The sequence below is a fragment of the Rhipicephalus microplus genome, chromosome 8 (genome assembly GCF_043290135.1).
Source record: "Rhipicephalus microplus isolate Deutch F79 chromosome 8, USDA_Rmic, whole genome shotgun sequence".
Taxonomy (NCBI): domain Eukaryota; kingdom Metazoa; phylum Arthropoda; class Arachnida; order Ixodida; family Ixodidae; genus Rhipicephalus; species Rhipicephalus microplus.
In genome coordinates, this window is record NC_134707.1 from 77,762,813 (window position 1) to 77,787,962 (window position 25,150).

A 25,150-nucleotide genomic window follows, 5' to 3' on the forward strand; every position below is an offset into this window, starting at 1 on the left:
TGTATAGCAATGAATACTGCTCTATTTTTTTCATTTTTACCGAATTAAGCTCCGTTATTAATTAACATTACGAGCACACAAGCACGCACACACGACCAGCTCGGTGGCACATAGTTACGGCGCTCAGCTGATCACCCGAAGGTCACAGGTTCGATACCGGTCGCATATCGATAGAGAGGATATGCTGGAGGGTCATTTACTGCACGACCTCAATGCACGTTACGAAACAGCAGATGACCAAAATTTTTTTTGGAACCCACCGTATATTCTAACACCGTGGGGCGAGCCTCACAGTCACATTACCGTTTTTGCACTTAAAAACCCAAGCAAGTTTTTTTTTTTTTTTTTTTGGGGGGGGGGGCGAGTTGGAAGATGCTTACATGAGAGTTATAAGAAGGGCGTTCGTCTAGCACACTGTGCTCCTTTGTCCTCGGCTTTTTTTTTTTTTTGCGCTGCGGCTGCCCAATTAAACCCCAGGTATTATTACTATTAACACTACTACGCACACACGCACGCACACACATTCACTATTTTCTTTTTAACGACATAAGGGATCTTAGTACAGTGCTACTAAAATTGGGCCTTTTTTATGATTATGAACTGAAGACGAAACAAGTGTTGTACCGATACCCAATATTGAATAAACTTAAAACTACAACGACGCGCGAAACGTATACATACATGACCCCCCGATACGAACATGGCTGCGGAAGAACAAATACTTAAAACGGGGTCCACTGACGAGGTATAAGAGAGAGAGAGATAAATAGAGAGGAAAGGCAGGGAGGTTAACCAAGCTTGGCTCGGTTGGCTACCCTACACTTGGGGTGGGGGAAAAGGAGAATAATAGAACGGAAAGAGAAAGAAAAGAAGATGAGTAAGAAAGAGAAGCATGAACAATGAGCTCGAGACTACACAGCACGGTATAAAATTCATAACAATGCTATAACGTTACGCAGCATTACTATAGCACACAACACTTGATAATGGACGCTATAAGAAGCATGAATGGAGGGGCCGGTTTTCTTGTCAAACACAACCTCAGATGGAGCCAATCAAGGTTAAGCGTCCGACCTATATAGCGGAGAAAAGGCGATCATCTATAGCGTTAAAGTTCGGTACGCGAACTCTATCGAGCGACGCTATTATGGCGCTATAGCGTCGGATGGCACACAATGCGTCGTTTTTATATCCCGGAAAAAATTAACTTTGAAAGGAGACACCACCGTAAACAACGTTAGGATCTGCCGGTGCGCCGGAAAACAATCCATCATTATAATATAATGGAGGGGTCTTAAGCGCTGCGGCGTTCTATATAGAGGCCATAGAAATGTTTTGCCGCTAGGTGAATGCTCTGTGAGCGAGGGTGGCGAGCTGACAATGAGGATCGATGAAGCGAGACTCAAGAGCAAATGCGTTGATCACATGACAATGTCCGCGCGCAGAGAGAGAAGCAGATTCGTAAGTAGATAGATAAATAATAAGAAATAACGAGAGGGAATCACTATATAGAGAGAAAGACAGATGGGACGGGAGAGAAAAGGAAGAGAGACGTACAGAAATGTATTGGTAGCTTCCACGTGGCGTCATGGGCGCACAACATGGCTCCAACATGGCCGCTTGTGCATGATGTAAAAAAACGCTTTACAAATACAAAAGACGCTTTACAAATAAACGCTGCCAGCTAGTGAAAGGCAAAGAGAAGAAGCCGACGACGTTCGATAATGGCGACGATGGCTTCTGGCCGAGTTCTGCCGCACCAGTTAACATCTTAGCATCCACATATTTTGGTGCCGAAACCCGGAAACGATTCAGGAACCTTGAGAATAAGGTGCAATTGAGCAACTTCAGTATACATGACGTCGAGGCAGCATAAAAATTACAGCATATCCACGGAGTGAATGATGACGATTGGGACGAAGATTCGAAGGGTTCTATCGGCAAACCATGAATCATCCGCTGGTCACGTCCGTCTGTCTGTCTGTCTGTTTACATGTATGTCTGTCTGTCTGTGCGTCTGGCCGCATGTCCATCTGTCTGTATGCCTGTCCGTCCGTCCATCTAGTGAGCACTACAAGTACAGCCATCTCTCATTTTGTCATCATATATTCATCATATGCAAGTACCGCCATCTAGCGGACATTCCAAGGACTAAAATGAGAGGTGGCAACTACATACAGGAGACGCACGACCGACGCCTTAAGGACCTTCGCTCAGAAAACCCGCCAGGCCAGCACGGAACGCGCAGCACCGTCACAGCGAAAGCTGGAAGAGTGGCCTTTCTAGCCATTTTTAAAATAATATTTGAGTACTGCAACAAGCATATTTGCACGGTACGCAGTACGCGATACATCATATGTTTTTGTGAAGCAGGAAAGCGCACACTATGCGATCATTCATCATTATTCGTAAAGATTTATGCGCAATTTGTTGATGCCGTGGATGACGACGATGGCCAAGGCTTTCGTAATGGGTTGAAACGTTGAATGACGGAAAAGCGTGGTACCCGCTATACAAATATTTACGCGCAATTTGTGGACGCTGTGAATGACGACGATGGCTGAGACTTTGGTAATGGGTTGGAGCGTTGAATGACAGACTCGCTATACGGAATTCACATCGTGTGACGCCCGGTTATTCCTTCAATGTTCTACAGCACTCTATTACTCACGTTGACATGATTGCTCATTTGACATGAAGCCTGCACAGGGTGTTTGCAACGAAGTTCATTCATTCATTCATTTTATTACCTCAAAGGTCCCGGTTGGGATATTACATGAGGGAGTGGGTATTACAAAGGCTAACAATATAATGGCAGTTATGATGGGATAGTTTCGATGAGCCGTTTAAATGCTTGGGTGTCGATGATGGTGGTGACTTCGGTGGGCAGGTCATTCCAGTCTTGGGCTGTGCGCAGGAAAAACGATTGCTGAAAGGTCACAGTATGGGCTTGTGGTGGATATACTGCGTTACAGTGACTGATGCGGGAAATGCGGTGGGCTCTTCTGATGTATGGGTTATCTAAAGGCAAAGAATGGAAGAATTTATGATAAAGGTTAAGACGTGCGATTTTGCGGCGCTTAGCCAGATCGGATAAGTTAATCTCTGCTTTTAGTGCCGAGATGCTTGATGTGTATGAATAGTTAGACAGTATAAACCGTGCCGCACGGTTCTGGACAGATTCGAGGGCGTAAGTGAGGTTAATGTGGTGAGGGTCAAAAATCGCGTTAGCACATTCTAGCTTTGGCCGGACAAAGGTTTCGAAGGCAACTTTTTTAATAGAAGGAGGAGCCAGCGAAAGGTTACGGCGTATATACCCCAGAGTACGATTGATTGATTTGTGGGGTTTAACGTCCCAAAAGCACCATATGATTATGAGAGACGCCGTAGTGGAGGGCTCCGGAAATTTCGACCACCTGGGGTTCTTTAACGTGCGCCGAAATCTGAGCACACGGGCCTGCAACATTTCCGCCTCCATCGGAAATGCAGCCGCCGCAGCCGGGAATCGAACCCGCGACCTGCGGGTCAGCAGCCGAGTACCTTAGTCACTAGACCACCGCGGCGGGGCACCCCAGAGTACGATTAGCAGAATTGATTATGTGGTTAATATGACAGGTCCAAGTTAGGTCACGCGAGATGTACACACCAAGATATTTAAATGAATCGACTGTAGTAATCTGGTTGTTATTGATGCTGTAGTTATAAACAACGTGATGTTGACGACGGTGAATAGACATTAACACAGTTTTAGTTACATTCAAGGACATGAGCCAAGTGTTATACCAGTTTTGTATGCGGGTGAGGTCACATTGTAGTATGGAATGATCAGAGGGGTTATTAATTGCGCGGTAAACAACACAATCATCTGCGAATAGACGGATGTGAGAAGAAATATTACAGGGGAGTTCATTAATGTATATCAAGAAGAGAAGGGGACCAAGTACGGTACCTTGCGGTACGCCTGAAAGAACGGGTGTTAGAGATGAAGAGCGTGAATTAGCATAAACAAATTGCTGACGGTTGGTTAAAAATCCTCGTATCCAGTTTAAAACACAGGGGTGGATGTTAAGACGGGATAATTTTAATAAAAGACGACCATGGGGGACCTTGTCGAATGCCTTTTCGAAGTCTAAGAATATTGTGTCAGTCGGAATGTTACGGTCTAGGTTTACGTGTAAATCATGCAGAAAAAGAGCAAGTTGAGTGTCACAGGAGTAATGTTTGCGAAAACCATGCTGACTTGGGTGAAAGAAGTTTACAGATGTTAAGAAGTTTGCAATATGCGAGCATATGATATGCTCCATTACTTTACAAGCGACGCTTATTATAGAAATCGGACGGTAGTTACTCGGCGATGCTCGGCTTCCTTTCTTGGAGACCGGGATGACCTTGCCCACCTGCCAGTCATGTGGAACTGAACCACTGTCGAGTGATTCCTGAAATATGAGCGACAAAAACCGGCTACACACATGTTTAGTATTTTTTAGCACTTTAGCATTGATGCCGTCTACTGCCGTGGATGATGAGTTATTCAATGATTCAATGACTTTGACTATGCCGTATGAATCAAATGTGATGTTTTGCATCAGCGGATATGCGGAAAATGGAAGATCGGGTAAACTGTCGGGTGGCTCATTAGTAAAAACAGAACTAAATACTGTGTTAAGAGAATCAGCAATTTCATTCTCAGAAATGGGAAGGCCAAAGCTATTATTAGGTGAAATCTCACTACATTGCGAGGGATTAATTGTTTTCCAAAATCGCTTCGGGTTATTTTGCAGCATAGCTGGTAGGGTGTTAGAATAGAACTTGTGCTTAGTTTCGATGGTTAGTTTATAATACTCTTTCTCCACTGCGTAATAATTCTGCCATGTGGAAGCACAGTTAGCTTGTTTGGCAGCTCGAAATAGGCGTTTTTTCTTATTATTTAGTCGTTTGAGGGATACCTTGAACCATGGGGAATTCATTTTCTCTGTTATTGTGATGGTAGGAATATAAATACGTATAAGACGATGCATCTCTGCTTTGAAAAGCAACCAATTCGACACGAGAGAATTTAGCGGGAATTTAGCGGAAAAAGTGTCAAAGTATTCTGTTAATTCTCGGTTTATGCTAACGTAGTCTCCTTTATCGTAGAGGGTAAGTGTTTTTAGATTTTTTTTGTTTCTTTAGTACGTTGCAATAAAACGAGGCATGCACTGCTAGATGATCACTCAAGCCGCGCAAAAGGGTGATAGGCGTGAAGTTATCAGGATGCGTTGTTAACACAAGGTCCAAAACGTTGGACGAGTGATCAGTGATGCGCGTGGGATCAGTGACGAGCTGCGTTAAGCCGAATGTTATGCATGTGTTTAGGAAATCGCTTGCCTAGCTGCTGTTAGATAGTGAAGAAGCGGGATCAGACCAGTCAATGGAAGGAAAATTAAAATCGCCGAACAAAAGGACAGGGCTATTAGGGTACTTGTTTAATAATGTGTTCAGACCTTCATGAAATAAAGGCGTGAATGAACTGTCGGAATTAAGGGGCCGATAGCAGACATCAATGAGGATGTGCGGGTGTGTGGCTGTGCATCGAAGCCAAACCATTTCCAATGGTGAAGGAAGGTTTAAAAATGAACAATGCAGATTCCGGTTAGTGGCGATTAATACACCGCCACCGCGCGAGTAATCGGCTCTATCTTTCCGGAATATGTAAAAGTGTGAAAGAAAGGGGAGAATCTCGGAATTATCGACGGATGTGTTAAGCCACGTTTCTGTAAATAGTAAGACATCGCATGAAGATGAGCCTATTAAGCTGCACAGTGCATCGCGTTTGGGGATTACACTACGAATGTTAGCCAGTAAAAATGAGAGGGTCTGATTCCGTGAAGAAGGTTTATTTCGAGATCTCAATGATGGCTATTGGCGTTCTTCAACTACCCTATCAGTAATGTGGTCGTAATAGTAGGTTTTATCATTCGTGATAAGCTTTTCATGACTTAACCTGTATCGCATGTTCTGGGCCCTTTCAAACTCGGAGAGGCGTTTATGGGCAAGGCGCGTGCTGGGGGAGAGGTATTGCGCGACGGCATAGCCTGTATCTTTGAATTTGCGCCCCGAAGACAAGATGCGCTCTTTATCTTTAAAGTGAGCAAATTTCACGATTATAGGCCTGCGTTTCCCAGTTTGGTAAGACCCGATGCGGTGTGCACGGTCGATATTGCGCGGTTCTACCTGTATGTCTAGGATTTGTTTACAATGCTCGATGACAATTTTTTCGGAATCAAGCCATGTTTCCTTAGGTTTATCTTCTATGCCATAGAAAACAAGGTTATTTCTTCTAGATCTATTTTCAGCTTCATTCATCCGGGTAGACAGTGCATTTATCTGTGCCGTATTTTCGGTACATGTCTCATTCACTTTAACTGATTCAGCCTGCATGTCGTCGATACTAGCACAAGATGTCTCGATTTTGTCGAGCCGTGCTTTAATTTCACTGAAAGTTTTATCATGATCAGCCAATTTCTTTTCAATCTACTTTAGCTGCGCCAGCATCACCGTCTGCCCGGATTGCAGTTCATTCAAAACTTTCAGAATTTCTTTGTCGGGGCCGGGATTAGATTCAACATCACCAGCTAGCAAGACAAGGCTTAGTAACATATGAGAACAATCACTCACAAAGAAACAAAAACGCCGTGGGCCCGGCAGCACCAGGAGTGCTCGGTGACTAGTTGGTTTTGCGTAAAGGCAATAAGAGTTCATTACCTGCACCTGCATTCATTACCTGCATTTTCTGCAAAGTTTGCGACTTGAAGAAAAGTTGAAACGGCAGATGATAAGCTTTTTGAACGCTGGGACGCCGTGTTTTTAATGGGAAGTGCTGCAGCGTATCATTAAAAAAAACATTTCCCTTTAGGCTCATTTGGCGTTCGGTATCTTTGTGTTAAAAGTGATGACGGACCTCAGTTTGGTCTAATAATGTCGATTACGCTGCATAGCTCATGGAAGTGCAGAACGGCCACACGGCACACTGATGTAGACTTGCCTCCCGTGCCTCACTATTTCAAAGACAGCACACCCGCTTCAACTGCACGTGAAAGAACGACCCTCCCAGCCGCCCTAACAACCACCCCCTGACAGTGCACAAAATTCTGGAGGCCTGGCCAGTGTCCCATCTGCATCACGAGCTGTTCTGAAGACGCTGCTGCGGTTTCTGCAAGCAACTGTAGCATAACCCGTTTTGTTGAAGAACAACAAAAACTTCTTGGAGATATATACTCTAGTAGAACTTGCTGTTGGACTAGTTGATGCATGTCTTGATTAAATAGTCAACGTCGCACTCGTGGTGTCTATCTGTGTTTCTTGAAGATGTTCCCGAACGGTTAGATCGCGTAGAGCTCCTTTTGCAAATGAAAAATTTTTACTGTGTCCTCATTAGCCACAGTCTAGCCTTCACGTTTTTTTCTTCTCTCGACGTCTTGTTCTTTTAGGCAACCCATGTTTGTATTGCGCATAGAGTTTACTTTTTTTTGCTTGTTTGATACATGGCGAGTTCCAGCAATAAAGACGAAAAACGGGTGTGACTCAATGGTAGAGTTATAAGAAGTGCCGAAGCTTCGAGTTTTTAATCTTTAACTTCTTTAGGGTTCACCAGTGGTCGCCTTCTAGAGCCACAAAGGTAGTTGCATAAGGAAGGTGCACGATAAAATGACCACTGAAGGCGAGAAAAGAGGGAGCCAAGGTCGAGCGAAGATGAACTCGGTGGTTTAGAAGAGGCTTTCGTCCTACCTTTGTGGCTCTATCGGCCTCCTCAACATGCTTTGTTTCAAATACTTGGGAATGTTAGTGCTAGTTTTAGCAATCAAATGTCGCTGGCCGTGCAGTTCAGATGAATTACCAAGAAGTCGTCGGCAACTACGCGGTGTAAATACGCAGAATTGTAGTTACAATTCCTTCCGTAGCTATTTTAGCCACTTTTCACTAGATTTTGTGAGCTTTTCTGGCAACTTTATACCAGCAGTTCCCCGATTTTCACCCAATCTTCCCAACTTGACGCCGAAAACTCACTATCTGGCAACGCTGTCCGTTGCCCGTATAACCACCGTCACGACCGGCTCTAGAACTCTTCTGGCAGGCGCATTTTTGCGCAAAACTTGTCAGTGAACTTTGTCACACGTACTCCAAAGCAACGCATGTTCCCGGAGGTGGCTAATTATTACGTGACCAAATAGGTCAAGAATGCCATCTTGAGCAGGCACCGAGCAAACAACAGGGAATTCGCCGACCCCCTTCTTTTCTTGGTATTTGCTGTGTGGGGCGCCAGTTTTGAAGAGAATCTTGGGAAACCCCTGCATCCTTCTACTAGACGTAAAAGTTTGCCCGTACGTGTTCGAGTAGGCTGTTCTAAAGTCCCTCTAGACTGTCCTCTCCGGAATTGACTATCCCTCCCCAAACTCCCCTTTCAGGAACTTCTTTCTCGCCGAGAGTGTTAGAGGGATCTAGCCACTCCAAGTGCATTTGTCTTGTGCATTGACTTTATGCAGTGTATCGATGAACCCTTTGAACGTCGTCTTCGACTACGTCTTCACCAAGCAGCGGCGTTGACAGATATTTCTTTCGGGAGGGTTCAACCATACTTTGTGCTTGTTCGTGCGCGTGCTTGTATGTGCGCGAACAGGGGTTTGAACCAACCCACTGTGACTCCACTGTGACTTGACTGTGACCAAGAGTACAGGACGTGTACTAGTACACTGTACCATGAGTATGGTGCGGTGCCTCTTCCTTTTTTGTGGGCGGGCCACCGAGTTGGAGGATAACGCTGAAACTGGTTACAGCGCCACTGTGTTGGCAAAGGCGGCAGCTATAAAAAGCAAACACATTTTGTACGAAATCACTTCTGCTTCTTCTTATTCATCGTCTCTACTATGTAAATAAATCTGTATTTTCTTACGAGCACCTCTCGTCCCTGGATAGTTGGACGATGGTTGCGACGATGGGATCCAGCTGCCGATGTAAAGACCCACTGGACCCGAACTCCCAATTACGGGCTCAACTAATGTCCCTAGATTCCCCCCCCCCCTTCTGTATAAAAGGGAAAATCTAGGGACCTTAGGTCTAACAGCTGGAGGCAGCGGTGAGATGCGGCTGCCACGGAGATAAAACACCTCTGCCGGAATGTCAGCCATTTCTGATTGTTTTGGATTGTTGTGATAATATTGGGCGCGGTCACAGAAGGTAAGCCTATAATCTTCAATGCCACGTGTATAAATGCCGACGCGCCTTGCCACTGATTAGAATACTCGACGGCCGACGACTGTTCACACCGCCAGCAGTGCACGTACGGTGGGAAATAAATGTTTTTTTAAAATTTATTTTCGGGCACAAGTTTGTCAAGGAGTTCTGTATTTTTGTACCAGACCTGCAGCAATCCAGTGCACCGTCGTAACTACGCGACGATAGATAGATAGATAGATAGATAGATAGATAGATAGATAGATAGATAGATAGATAGATAGATAGATAGATAGATAGATAGATAGATAGATAGATAGATAGATAGATAGATAGATAGATAGATAGATAGATAGATAGATAGATAGATAGATAGATAGATAGATAGATAGATAGATAGATAGATAGATAGATAGATAGATAGATAGATAGATAGATAGATAGATAGATAGATAGATAGATAGATAGATAGATAGATAGATAGATAGATAGATAGATAGATACGGCCAAATTCGTCGAAGTTCGCCAAGACTTGCACTTGCATTGCATTTAAAACACCCTTAATAAAGGCGCCTTAGGATTTCCGGAAATATAAACATGCAACAGTCTGTTCACAAAGAATACGAACGAGATGGAAGATATACTTTACAGTGTGCTAAGGCATTGAATAAGTCATCTCTGGGTAGTCAACGTTTGTGGCCCGGTATACTCCTCGGCACTTCTGTGGTCCGGGGTAAAAAGGGTTCACGTTCTTGTGAAGTGGGTCTTGTCCGGCGTTTCTGTGCGTGGGATTATCGATTGCCGCAACGAGCCTTTGATGCCGTCTGCAGAGTTATTGAAATAGAGAGCTTCAGACGGGTAAACGCAGATGCATTAGAGTTACTTAGTAACGTGACATCTGGGAAGAGTTCACAGCTAAGATGGCTGGATTTATGTACCCTATAGGGATAGCAGCCAAGTAGGGCTAACGGCGGCAAAGGTGAAAGCATGAGCAGGACGGGGAGCACCCCCGTTCGTTCTTCGGCGTGGCCCGCCATTCGCGATGTTTCGACGTAATGGAATCGGACCGGGCTTCGCACGGGCGCTTCTGGCGATCGTCTTGCGAAGCTGGGTTCCTCAATTAGTGATCATTATACCGTCTGATGAAGAAGTGCACTTTTTACTGGGAGAACAGAGACAAGAAGGATACAACATTCACTATGTACGAGTGTGATGTCCTCCTTGTTCTTTCTGTCCCAGTAAAAAACGCGCTACTTCACCAAACCATATAAAAAGGAATAATTGAGGAGCCCAGCTCACCACACGCTATAATGATCAGTCACCAACTGGCCCAGCTTTGAACCTTGTTGATCCTTAATTAGTGGCCTGATCAGCGAGTGACCTAGTTTCTTTTTTCTTGCCAGCACTTCTGATTGAACAATTATGATGTACACATCTTTTCGAATATCACATAAAAACATAAAATTGACAAAAATTACATAAATACATAAACATAGAATTGACACACAATCAACGTTTGTGGTTCCAGTTAAGAGCTATATTGGATATATATAATCTAAGTAGGCAAGCACACTCGTCAATCCACTCACCCCGACTCACTGATACTCGGATCGGGTCTGAGCAACTCGTGGGGAGTAATATCTCAGCGAGTCTGAATCTGAGTCAGTCCGGTTGAGACAAACTTTGGTGAGTTCTAAGCGCAAAATTTATTTCTTGAGTGAGTCAGGGCGAGCTTCGCTTTGTTTGCCAAAATAAGGGTCAGTTTCAGAATAGCAATGAAAATTAATTGTATTAGCTCACTTAAAGAGAGGACGGTTTGGACGTGAGCAGCAGGTACCCCTGCGGCACCTAGCGGAGTAGATCTCTACCACGCACTTATTTCTACGCGGCCTCCGAGATAGCCTTTGGCAGCGCGAAGAAAGACGAAGTTAACCCGAGGAATACACCAGACAACACGAACGCCGACGATCGAGTGACTGATTGATATGTGGGGTTTAACGTCCCAAACCAACCAATATGATTATGAGAGACGCCGTAGTGAAGGGCTCCGGAAATTGCGACCCCCTGTGGTTCTTTAACGTGCACCCAAATCTGAACACACGGGCCTACAACATTTCCGCCTCCACCGGAAATGAAGCCGCTGCAGCCGGGATTCGGTCCCGCGACCTGCGGGTCAGCAGCCGAGTACCTTAGCCACTAGACCACCGCGGTGGGTCGACGATCGAGTGCTCGTCGTATTTTGGCATGGGGTGCATTCCGGTATGCTCCTCAAAGAACCTAATGTTGCTAATAGTTCGCACAATAAAAAGCAAAAAAAAAAAACGGCTGGCGCAGATACGAGCTAGTGGAGCCAACACTGAGGAAACTGCAGAGCTGGTGGCGTTCCCCTCCCACATGCCCTCCTTCACTCTCTCACTTCCCTTTCAAATCTTGCTTCATTACACAATTCAAGGCTATGACATGCTTATCGGTGCTAATGTTCATATCTATTTTTTTGCTCTGTGTTGTTTTCTTTCGTTGAGTCTCTTTCTTTGTGTTTCACTTTCTCTCCATCTTTGTTTCTCTTTTGTTTTCTTTTTTTTTCTCGTTCCCTCGTCTATAGCAACGCCATCATAAGGTTTTCACAAATGCTCGTTTTGCTAGCGAGGCCGAATAGTGGAGTAGTGACCACGCCAGCCTTCGGATCATGAATACGCCGTTTCGAATGTCGTCTCACAAAGAAGTTTATTGCTTTATTTACTTATTCCTTCCTTTTTCCCGACTCCTCTTCTCTCCTCCGACTTTCCTCCCCCCCCCCCCCCAAAACGCGTTGCTACGTGATGCGAGATGTCATATAAGATACACAAATCCATTCATTATGACAGTCTTCTTACACATGCCGTAGCCGAGCTTCGATCTTAAGAAGCTCCGCGGTTAGAAAGTACTAGGCACTAAAAGCCCAAGTACGACAACACTCTTACCTACACTTCATTAGCTGAGAAGATTAGCGCCAGAAGACGGCAGTGTCAGGCCTTTTTCGCATGGGAGGAGCGAGAAATTCTTTGGCTCCTGCTAGAGAATCGAAGCTATAGAGCTGTGAAAAGCTCCTTACAGAACAACGCGTACGGTTCGGTACAAGAGGAACAAGGAAATTAAAACACGCGCGCGATCTGTAGGAAGGCGCGACAAAGCTTAATTAGTGAAAGAGGATTAGGCGGGCCAATTAACTCGAAAGTCCGTGAGAAAAAAGATAGCCGTTGTAAAAATGGACAAATGCAGATCCACTTTTCTTTTTTTTTTCAGTTCACAAGGTACCATATACGTAGGACGAGACAAAACAGGGTGGTTTGGATATACAATACCACTGCGTCCTATCGAAATTGTCTCGTCACAGTGTGAGACTTGACTCGGGAGTGAATAAACAGCTTTCGCGCGAAACCACCAACTCTCTGAACAGCACAGATTTGAAACGCGAAGTTCTATTCTATTTCTACCCCTAACTACATCAGGTAGTCATCTCTCCGACAGAGAAGAGGAACTTGAAAAAGAACCGTGGTTTGAAGGAGAAGATCAGAGGTGGCCGCATTTGTTTTGATCAGGTTAATATTGCAGTCTGGTCTACTGCCACAATCACACAGTAAAAACAGCGTTCATAAGATATATTAACTGGTATTCTCTATGTCTATTTCTTTGCTTTGTATCATTGCACAATGTTTAAATTATCTTCCATAATTAAATTACGAATTCTTGGTTAAAGGCTCCAACAAACAAACAAAATTGATCACCGCTGTCTTCTCCACAAAAATTGTCAGCATTAAAACACAGACGAAGCGCACTCCTAAAATCTCAACACAGGGGTGGCGAATGACAGCAGAAAATGAAAGAATCAGCGTTCAACTGGTGGCGCAACCAAAGAGTCAGGCAATAGCACTTCAAGAAAGGTATAATCTAGCACAAAAATCCCAGACATTGAGATCACTCGCACCTCAGCCGAAAATCAAATGTATACCAAAGGCAACAGAAAACTAAACTTGGAGATAACAAACACAGTTATCTTGTGGCTTTACCAAGATAATGCGATTTCATTGGGAGGATACGCCTGTGAACACGTCGGCAATATATTGGGTCGTATACGGGGTTGCTCACTGATTTTATCTGACACCGAGATAACGAAGACATTTCACAGTGGCAATTTTATGTATGCCAACACAAAGTCAGAAGGACGAAGGCACCGTTTCGCAATCTCACGAGATTTTTCTAAATTTCATTGAACCTCTTCTGGACCCTCCCGTTCCACATAGTGTACATTCCATTTCGAAGCAAAGGAATGTCATCCCAGAGTCGGGTACAGAATATTCCTTTCTTTTTCCTTCTGAAGTTGTCTTTAGTTGAGTCAGTCAGTGTTCGAAGAACGGAAGAGTCTATCACAGGGAGAGGTTAGTACACGAAGACGTGACGAAACAGAGCAGGACACTGTCCTCGATGCCGAAGTTGAAAAACAGAAAAAAAAACATTTTCAAATTGATACTGAAAAAAAAATGTCGACAAAAGTTTTCAGCGAAACTGTACCAAGATTGGGTGCAGAAATTGATAGACACAATCTTCATTTTAGGCAGGAACTGGAGGAAAGAAATAATGAATTTTATCAGTTTGCTTGAAAACTGTCGCGTCTAGTGGCCACTCCTTGAACAAGACGAGTTGACATTTTATGCACCGAAAACGGCCATGCCAATAATGCCGGCCATCACCTACATTGCCAGCCATCGCCCAAATCATCGTATATATTTTCAGCAAACACTACCACTGAGAGTCGCTCGTGAAGATTTGTGGTCACGATTTCATCAAACACCTCGTGAACACCAAAATCCGGATTGAGTAAAATCTGAGCACTGATTCTGAAGCACTGTCTTCAGATGAGTGGAGCTTATGTGAGGGCCTGTGTCCGTCTGTCCCCCGCTACTTTCCGCGGCGTCGACCGCCACTGCACATGCGCGACCCCTCCCACCTGTTTCCTTCCGTAGCATTCACACCAGGCGTCGGACACTTCGACTAGTTTCGGTATTCGAAAAGCGTCCATTGTTTTGGTAGGAAGCGAAAATTCAGTGACTTTTGCATGTGTGGCCCTTTCAAAGTACACTATCTTCCGCTCAAGCGAACCAACTCCCCGCTGCTTGGCGTCCACACATCGTCCCCTTTTGTTTCCCGGTTACACTTCTCTTCAACACATGGTAACCACGTGGGCTGCCTCACGAGGACAATGGTTTATACCAGTCATGCCTGTATATCTCACTAACCTACTTATAACCAAATTAAAAAAAAGTTTTATCCGAGGAACATAGACAGGTGCGGGCCACGGGCCGCAAGCGAAGGGTTCGCGGGCCGCGTTTGAAACCCTTGCCCGAAATGATGCGGCACGCCTCAACGCCTACGTGGAAAGGGGAGAGTAAGACGTATAGGAGAGGTGGGGAGACGTAAGTGGAAAAGATCAAAACGAGCGTCCGCCGAGGTGAATGTGACGTCACTGCTCGCACTGGCATGCAGCCGTCACGCGCTGACAATCCTGCAAAAAAGTACAGTCAACCATTCGAAGATACGCGAAACTCCGTTTATCGTACAGTTGCGTATTACAGTAAGATTTAGATGTTTTTGCCAGTTTTTTTTTCTTTCAAATTTTGCTTCGGGATCTCTTTAATGCTCAGGACAGTTTTATAAGAAGAGTTCGTTGTCGCGCATTCACGATAACTTTCTTTTCTAATTCAAGAAGAAAGACATCGACGGAGCACACTGCTCATTTCAATCCACTCAATCGATATTTTAGACCGTTTTGCGTGTGTGCGAGTCTGCCGGGAACACATTGTTGAGAACGACGGACCGATCCCGCCGAAGCCACCACAGTTGCGAAAGACGGCGACGCCAACACGGCCCCGGAGGCGCCACTGCTTTCAACTCCGCCGGGAAGGTCACCAGCCGTTTGGTAGCGTATGTTTATCAGCTCGCGACTGCTTCTGCGCAGAGCTGATAAGACGAGCGGACGAGACGACGGTGAGCTAAACAAGGTTTATGTACAGCATATTTACAGAGGCGTTACAATTTCGGCACTGGGGCCGACAGAGACTCGCAGAGCCGAGCTCTTCTCTCTAACACATAGTTCAGCCTTTCGCCTAAGACCGCTGACTCACACACATGTCGGCACTCCGACACGGGGACGCCTCTCACATAGGACCGCCGATCGCGACGCGCCGCAGGGCTTCTTTTATTTACACCGGGTCCAACCAAAATGTCCAATCAGAAGCGCCGCTGGTCGTCCGGGCAGATTCCGCCAATGGGGGTCGCCGCGCCATGCGTCAGACCACCAGGCACGAGAACGCCGGCTCGCTGTCACGTGCGCAACTGACTCACTGCACGTGGGCCAGAGGAGCGCCGCGCGTGTTCACGCCGTCGAGGTGATCGCGCCAGGCAGACTGCGGGCTGGCCTTGACCCAGATTGCCTTTTTCAGAGGCACGGTCGTTTGACGAGGACTCGCTGGCATAACAGCACCCCCGCCGCCAGACAATGCACCGGAAAGACGAGCTGCTTCCACGGGGCTCGGATGTCAGGTGCGCTCGTTCGCCAGGTCCCTCCAGGTTCGCCTCCAGGGCCATGGGGAGACTACAGCTCCAGACTGTTCCGGGAACACATCCCATTTTGACGACGGATCCCAGCTCCACGGGCTTGTCGCCACAACTTGCTGGCCAACTTCGCTCGTCTCTTCCGACCATCTTCGGTTTCAGCACTTGTCGATGGTTCTGCAACTTGCTAAGAACGGTTCGACAACAGACAACACACGACACAAGCAAGTGCCCTCGGTCACCCAACAGAACACCAGACAAAGTATAGAACAACAAATACCTATCTACGTGTCTATCGGAATTTCGTTCCCTCTACATCAAGAGGCACATGTGGGACAAAAGACTCCTAAAGTAAGAACTTGAATTTTTCACAATTACAACCCCGCAACGAATTAGAATACCACATAAAGTTGGCCCCTTGAGATCACTCTGAACGAGAGCGCTCAGCCCAGGTCGTGATGAGGTCAAAATTTTGCCCCGAATCGCCAGCCAGAAACCGAAGGGTTGAGAAGTTACTAGCTGGAACGCACTGCTCAATGCACCTGCATTAGCGTTTACCTTTTCCTTTTTTTTCTTTAGCGAACGTCAAAGTTGCGCTGTGGAGCAACATGCTCCACTTCAGTAACCGGCCACTTTTAGGCGACGATACCTATGCGGCACCAAGAGCGGCTCACACTTTCGACGTTGCACAGGGGAACAACGATACGGCTTGCTACTGATTGACTCCTCACCGCTTAGCTCGATATCGTGTTCGATCACCGTCGTGTCTCCGGGACGGTCCGACAACACATACCCAAACTCGGAAACAATCTTTCTCAGGTCCTCTTTCTCAGGTCCTCCTTCACTTACGCTAGGCTCTAGGTTTATCTGCTCCCGGATTACTTTCGATCCCCCTTCAATTACCTCACTAGAACTCAAAATTTCTGCTTCCTCTTCCTCTGAAGCCTTCAACAGCTGATTTACGACCGCTTGATATTGAACATTGGGTTTCATCAAGTTGTAAATTTTGTTCTGCCGCCTTCCTACTTGCACCTCATAAGTTGTATCGCAAGGCTTCGATAATACTGTGGCGGGCCCTTCCCAATCAACCTCAAGCTTGTTCCTTTTGGGTGGCTGCCGCCGCATTACCTGATTATCAACTTCAAAAGCGCGCTTCTTCCCCGATTTCTCGTAGTGCTCCTTCGACAGCACTTTTGCCGCGTTTTTCTGGCTTTCCACGAGCGCTTCAATTTGGCTTTCCACTAGCGCTTCAATCGAGAGATCCTCACTCTGCCCTCGAATGAGCGTCTCTCGATCAACTCTCGGCAGCTCGCTCCAACTTTCCGCTACAGGCGAGAGCGTTGCAACCCTCTCGCTCTGACTCAATGGCGCCACGTCGTCTCCCCCAGCGCATACCGCGCCGGCCGCTCCCGCGACGGGCCGCTCGCGTGACTGCTCACATGACTCATGCGGAAAATTTCCTTTCTGGGGTTCCGTCGACCCGCCGACAAGGTCACTTGAGAGTTCACCGCATGGAACCAAGTCAAGCTTCCGCGAAAGCTTTCGCGCTTGCGATCGCGTGGGAGCCATGCACGCTAAGTTGGGGAAGAACGATTTGCCCTGCTCTTTGAGAAGCTGCTCCGAGTTGTTGGAGAAAAGATAAGAAAAACGACCATTCAGCGCGGCAGACACAGCCGCTTCGGTGCAAAGCTTACCGAACGGGCCTTCAATGACAACGGTGGCGATTGGTAAGCGAACACTCTGCTCCTCGGCGACTTGCCTGATCCACGCGCATTCTCCTGTGAAGTCATCCGGAGACACCAATGAAGGATGGACAACGTCCATGGTTGCCGCTGAGTCTCTAAGTGCTCGGCACGTTTTCTCATTGACCCTAATTTCTTGGAGATACGGCTCCAGCAACCGCATGTTTTTTTCTGATTCTCGGATCGTTGCGAAGGCAAACTTTTCCTGACAGTTTCTCGCGATGTGCCCTTCCTTTTTACAGTTGTAGCAGATTAGCGGCTTCCGTTTGTTTTCCGGTTCTAATGCCTGTGTGGTAGAAACCTCACTCGATTTCTCCGCTTCTGTTTGCCCTTCCCCTACACTGTCCTTCGTAAGAGACGGGTCCTTCTTGAAATTACGGTGCGGAGCGGGTTTCCGTTGATCAGGTTTCCTTGAAAAGCCCTCTTTCCTTTCATCCTTTTCAACGCGCGCTGCCCTGCTATGCAACTTTCGGCGAGTATAATACTCCTCAGCTAACTCAGCTGCCTTGTTTAACTGTACGTCCCCAAGTCTGTCCTGCAGCCAAAGTTTGACATCCTCCTCGATGCAGCGGTAGAATTGCTCCAATGCAACGCATTCCACCACTTTATCGCGGTCGTCATAAACACCTTCGCCCTTGAGCCATTCAATTAAATCGGCTTTAAGACGAAACGCGAAGTCAACGTGTGACTCATTCCCCTTTTCAGCATACCGGAACCTTTGTCTGAAAGCCTCGGGTGACAACTTATAACGTCTCAAGAGCACTTCCTTAACCTCGTCATAGCTCTCAAACGCTTCCCTCGACAAGCAAGTTATCGCGTCGGACACTTCGCCGGGAAGAAGAGCTAACAGGTTCCGCGCCCAAAGACACCGCTCCAAAGCGTTTCGCTCACAGACGTGTTCAAACTTGACGAGATACTTCGCCATGTCCTCGCCTACTACGAACGGTGGCAGTTGGTCCCGAATTCTAAAACCGCTGACCTGAATCGTCGGAGAAGCTACGCTAGGCGCCTGCGAACACTGTAGGATTGCCAATTCTAGTCGTTTCAACTCGAGACGCTCTTGTCTCTCGGCCTCCTCGCGCTCGCGACGTTCGCGCCTTTCAACTTCTTCACGTTCGCGAGCTTCGCGCCTTTCAGCTTCTTCACGTTCGCGAGCTTCTACTTCTCGCCTTTCAGCCTCTTCGCGGCGTGCTTTAATATCCACCCAGGCCTCATCGACTTCCTCAGCCGACACTCCCTCATCCTTCATGATCTCAAGGATCGCTTGCTTTCGTTTCGCACGGCCCAAAGTAATGCCGAGTTCCTCACAAATTTCGATGAGTTCCTTCACTTTAAGGTTCTCCATCGTTCACACTAGCCTCTTGCTGTTTGCCCCTGTTAAGAATCTACTTGCCGTACCCACTATAAGCCTACTAGCAAGACGCGCAAGCAATTTTTCACCCTCCCGTGTTTACCACCTCCGCATTAACTTTGGTTTCAAAGCACTTCAACTTGGCTTGAAACGATCAAAGCTTACTTCAATGCTTCACACAGCCCTTTCTCTAAACTACTACAACCTGAGCTAGAGTAGTCTGGTGAACTGAGGGGAAAACATCAGGCACTCACCGCATCGATGTCGCTGACGCCGGCCGATCCCGCAGCTGCCAACCACTGTTGCGAACGACGGACCGATCCCGCCGAAGCCACCACTGTTGCGAAAGACGGCGACGCCAACACGGCCCCGGAGGCGCCACTGCTTTCAACTCCGCCGGGAAGGTCACCAGCCGTTTGGTAGCGTATGTTTATCAGCTCGCGACTGCTTCTGCGCAGAGCTGATAAGACGAGCGGACGAGACGACGGTGAGCTAAACAAGGTTTATGTACAGCATATTTACAGAGGCGTTACAATTTCGGCACTGGGGCCGACAGAGACTCGCAGAGCCGAGCTCTTCTCTCTAACACATAGTTCAGCCTTTCGCCTAAGACCGCTGACTCACACACATGTCGGCACTCCGACACGGGGACGCCTCTCACATAGGACCGCCGATCGCGACGCGCCGCAGGGCTTCTTTTATTTACACCGGGTCCAACCAAAATGTCCAATCAGAAGCGCCGCTGGTCGTCCGGGCAGATTCCGCCAATGGGGGTCGCCGCGCCATGCGTCAGACCACCAGGCACGAGAACGCCGGCTCGCTGTCACGTGCGCAACTGACTCACTGCACGTGGGCCAGAGGAGCGCCGCGCGTGTTCACGCCGTCGAGGTGATCGCGCCAGGCAGACTGCGGGCTGGCCTTGACCCAGATTGCCTTTTTCAGAGGCACGGTCGTTTGACGAGGACTCGCTGGCATAACAACATATACAGCCCTGAAGTGAACTCGGCAGACTCCCCTGTGTTACCAAATCTCAAGAATGGCCAAAAAAGTTCCTGCGTAGACGCTGTTCCCGTTATCCAACGAGCTGCCACAAAGTTTATGATATATGGTTTTGAAGCCATGTTTCCGCCACAGGTTCGGAAAAAGTCCTACATCTATCACATTACCCATGCCTGTGCGGAAGGTCCTCCTGAACTGACATAGGCAGAAATGACACCAACACACACGTAGGAGCAGTTGGAGGCGCGACTGCTCAAGCAGCTACCAGACGCGGTGGTCTACGTCATTGAAGTGCTCCACTACTGAATCGAAGGTCGCGGGTTCGAATCCCCGCAGCAGAGGTCGTATGATTAAATTTGGGTGCGAGTTAAAGAATCTTATGTGGTCGGAATTTTCAGAGACACCCACTACCGCACCCCTTTCATTGCGATAGCAATCATATGAACATTCTCCAGCACGCAAAATGGCGCAAGGAGCGCGCGTAGCAACATCGTCACGACGCGGCGGCGGTGCTCTCATCTCCCACGAGCACTTTGCCCCGCAAAGAGCAGGGGGTCGACACTTCTCGCGCGCCCTTATCTCGCGGTTAGGGCGGATCGTACGTCTTGGCTAGCGTTGCGCTTTTACAGGAACGATTCTGTTGTAGTAACCGGGCGCACAAAGGTCACTGCAATCGCTGCACAGTCTACGTTTGCGAAAACATCGCGCTTTTCAGGCACAGCGAAGCAACGACTGAGACGCTTATTGGAGTCTATCTGTACCTTAGTACGTTCAGTGTTTATCTGTGATTCAAGTTTATCTGTACCTTTAGTACGTTTCGTGCGTCATTTGTGCGTGAGAAACGGGGGGCACGTTTCAATCTGCTGGCCATTCTGCGCGTGACCTTCCAATTTGCTGCTATCACATTCATTGCTTCGCCTCTGCGGCTAAGCTGTGACTTTTTTGATCACAAACTGGTGTTAGGACGTTAAACCCCAAGAACTAGCGGCTAATAATAAAGTCTAACAACCACTTCACCGAGCAGCAAGAACTAAACGACCAGGTCGAACACACGGCTAAGGCCAGTGGAATCTTGGACTAAGCAGCCCCCCCCCCGGAATGATTTGTATTTCATTTAGGATTTTTTCTGTCATCTTCGGCAGCTCAAGGGGTTTATTAATATTTGTTTCATTTGGCCACGTGTGGATAGCGTTGACAGTGGTGCATTGACGTCCGAAGATACCGTCCATGAAAAATTTTAGTAACACGTACCGGTCGGGTCAATATATTTCACGTACCGGACCCAGTCCAATTAGTTTTAGGGAGACGCCCTGTACATCGCATCGGCGCAATCGCACATCCGGACACTGCTTCGATTGCATCGACGCAGTCTCGTAGCTGTGACGCATGGCGTGAAATGTGAGCGGTGTACGGACCATAAGCGACGGACGGCAATAACTAAGCACGCCCAAAGACGGGCGTCGTTCATGCACCAGCGTTTCCCAATAACGGGCAGCCGATATTGACCGATGCGCAAGCGTCAACGACGCGGATGGCGATATTGACCAATATGAGCCGACGCAGTACCAACACCGCTAAATGGTTGGGCAAACACAGGGTGCCTTTTCCCGCGGATGTTTCTATGGAAAGGCTAGGGCTAAAGGAAGCGATGCCGGCAAGATCTAGATGCGAGTTAACGATACCGAGGACGCATTAGCGGTGAACTGGGTGACGAGAATGTCGCACCGTCTGCATGCCAGCTTGTCGGCTGAGTGCGGGCGCTTTGAACGCAATAATAATAATAATAATAATAATAATAATAATAATAATAATAATAATAATAATAATAATAATAATAATAATAATAATAATAATAATAATAATAATAATGTTAATAATAATAATAATAATAATAATAATAATAATAATAATAACAATAATAATAATAAAAATGACATTATTATTAATAATTGTTGAAGGACATTCTGAAGGACGTTTTTTGCCTGATAAATCCTTAATCAAATAAGCAGAAAACGCAGACAAAGAAGTATATGAGACGATACTTGTACCGTTTTTTCTAAGTCTGCTATAATAATTGTGATGTCGATGTGCAGCAAGTAACATCGAGACAAGTTGCTGCTGGCAGGGAACGATCTAAAGGTTGCAGGTTCGATCCCTCCTGGCGGCACTCCCTCTTTCCGTCAGCACACTTTCCTCGCATCTAAATGCACACACACACACACACACACACACACACACACACACACACACACACACACACACACACACACACACACACACACACACACGCACAGCGGTACAGTCAATGTCCGTGCACTCCGTTGGTTTAGTTATCTGCTGGTTTTCATTATTAATATTTGCGTAGGTATTGCATCCAAAAAGCGTACGCAGTAGCTGAGGGTCCCGGAAATTTTAACCACCCAGTATTATTAAACGTGCGCCCATGCATAGCACTACATCGTTCCGTCGCCGCCGAAAACGCAGTTGTTGCAGTCGGTGTGCGATCCCGCGAGCTTCAGCTCAGCCCTCCATCACCTTGATATGCACACCACCTCGGCCGGTATTTCCCGATACCAGCAAAGCTAAACGTGGTGTGACAAACATCGTCTTCATTTAGCTGCAATGCTTTTTTTTTTCTGGAAAGGGCTGCACACGCAAACGAGTACAAAAGGCCACCGCCTTCTGCATACTCGAGCTGTGACAAGAGCTTCTGTAAAATCAAGCAGTGACAACGACCCCGAAAAGTTCGCTCTACGTTATTCTGATGACGAGAGTAATGCGAGCGCCTGCAGGCCAGTTTGTCGGCCTTGTGTCGCCCGACTGAAATCGATATGAGGGCGTCGCGAACGTATTTGCTCGATATGCGTACTAATATTTGAACAGTTTCGAATATGAATATTTTGCACCGAGTGAGCAGCCCGACCGTTCAAGGCTTTCGCAATGGACACCGACTGTGCCTTCGGTCAAACTATGAGCATGTCTTGTGTCACCGCCCTATATACTTACGAAGACGATACGCTTGACCTCAATGCCGCACTAACTCATCTATATAGAATCGTTCTCTATCTTGAGGAGTTATTTGGAACATGGGACTGCCCATCAAATTTCCGGAGAGCAAATAAAGCGCTATTTCGTTTTCTTAACAAAATACAACGAACAGATTCGCCGTTTCCAATGTCAAAGGCAAATTGCTACGTCGACTGAAAAAAGTGTCCATGTTAATTAAGCTAGCGCGCTCCGAACTCCAAAGGAACACGCTCGAATGCCCTCGAGTGCGGCGCCTTTTCCGCTTTTTGGAGCACGGAATCGTTACATGGCGTGCTTCCCCGATATAAGAACGAGTGGGGAAAGAGAACACACTTCATCGGAAGAGACAGTCGGAAACACGTAGTTCTAGCGGAAGCCGTAGCAGGGGCGAGCACTCTCGCACAGGTCCTTGTGCACCATCTCAGGTTTGGAGCATATAGAGTTTCTTAATACACACTAGAGGGAACTATGGCGTTACTGTCTATGGGAGCTGCAACACACGGCGCTTCAGCGAGCATGGGAATGATGGGTAGTACACACATTTGTCTAATTTTCGTACTTCTGGCCTGCTTCTGGCTTCGTGAGTGTTCTTGTGGCTTGGAGCTGTTTTTTCACGAAAACATAAATTAGCAAATGTTCACCGTTTGCGCTTCACAACCTCCTTCTTTTAGGCTTATTACATTGAATCAAGTCACTAATTTCAAAAGGGTTCGTTTTTTCTTTCAAAACAAAACCGTAACCATCAATAAACCAAACCGCAAATACGATTTGCCGCCCGCAAGTACGAAGACTAGGCAAATGTGTGTACTACCCATCATTGCCATGGTCGCTGAACGATCACAGCGCCAGAGTGACCTCTAGTTAATTTTGGGAAACTCTATGGTTTTGAACACTTACAGCGCGCTCCGTAATCACGCACTGGAAGTCGCCTTCCAACGGTTAACTTTACAAGAGCTTACTCCCCTAGCAGTGAAGCTCCCGGTGAATGTCGCCCTACCAGGCTCAACCGGAGTTAACCTCCCTGCCTATCTTTTATCCTTATTCTCGCTCCGTACTTCTCCGCAACCTTATAAAGATAAGGTACAGAGTCCTTCGCTATTTCGCTTAACACGAGTCGAAGACAGCATCCATCTTTTGCTCTTCCGAATTGATCGTATTGATCACAGCACTCCCCCTGCAACTTGAAAGCTTACTGCAACCAACGTAGTTGTGAACTGCCTCCGAGATCAGAGGCGTCTCAAACGTTATGAACATCACGTTTTTAACACGAAAGCGTTGCACGCCGGGATCGACGGCGGCTCCACTGACGTAGTTCCCGGCGTAAAATGTATACCAAGAGGTGGCAAGAAAAAATAACTAGACGGAAAGTTCAGTCACCGGGAGTCGAACGGACGACCTGTAGCTCTGCAGCGCGGGCGCGAACCAACTCGGTCATAAAAGCGTACGCTCTTCCTTTGGTTATGGGCAAGCTATTTATACACGCTATTTACCACTGGCGGTGCTCCGAGATCGGCGATTTCAGCGTGTTCTTGTTGTCACTGGCGAGACGGGGCGAACGGTCCGGAGAGCGCGCTTTAAGGTCTGATCATACGTACCTCTCCGAATAAACGCCATAGCTCTGTTGAAATCGGAGCATCACAACTTCGATCTGCTACATCCTCCTTAGCTCTGAGAAACTAAGATCCCCCGTATTGAAGATGGGCGCATGAAAGCCCCTCCAACAGTTGTATTCGGTGCAACCAAGCCGGGTAACCTTGAGCTATTGCATAATTAGTAAAACAAACCCAAGGAGGAAAATTGACCCTCTGGTGATACAAGATGGGATTTCAGAAGCCCCTTTAGACACTGTTCAATCAGTGCATAGAGACCAGTAATGGTGCGCTGACCAGGAATGGGGGTGCACGGACCAGTAATGGGAGATGCTGGCATAGCTTTTTTAAAAGACCCCTAGACCTTCCGGCGGGCAAATCGAAGCTACTTTAAAATCCCTAACGGGTAGCGGGATTGAACTGGAGAGGGGATCACTGAAACGCTTACGGGACGGTAGGGTATTCAGGGCAAATTGCAAATGGGAGATTGCAAACGCGACTCCTCTCAAGATGAAATCACGGTTAAAAAAGAGAAAAAAGAAAATAAAGAAAGGAAAAGGGAGGGGAGAGATTAGAACTATACGAGATTTATCAATAATAAAAAAAACTGAAAGCAAACGCTCCTTCTGACTACTAATACATTC

The 25,150-nt window shown here is 47.0% G+C and overlaps 1 protein-coding gene and 1 long non-coding RNA gene across 4 annotated transcripts in view; both read right to left on the reverse strand.

The window, feature by feature from the left end:
* The window catches only part of LOC119185000 (protein dispatched homolog 1-like), a 495,836-nt gene that overhangs the window by 132,053 nt on the left and 338,633 nt on the right, over positions 1-25,150 (reverse strand). The window lies entirely within an intron of this gene.
* Positions 2,726-4,501, reverse strand: LOC142769179 (uncharacterized). The gene is made up of 2 exons (XR_012885695.1): positions 4,349-4,501; positions 2,726-3,021 (listed from the first exon to the last, which is right to left on the reverse strand). It is a non-coding gene; the product is annotated as an uncharacterized LOC142769179 (long non-coding RNA).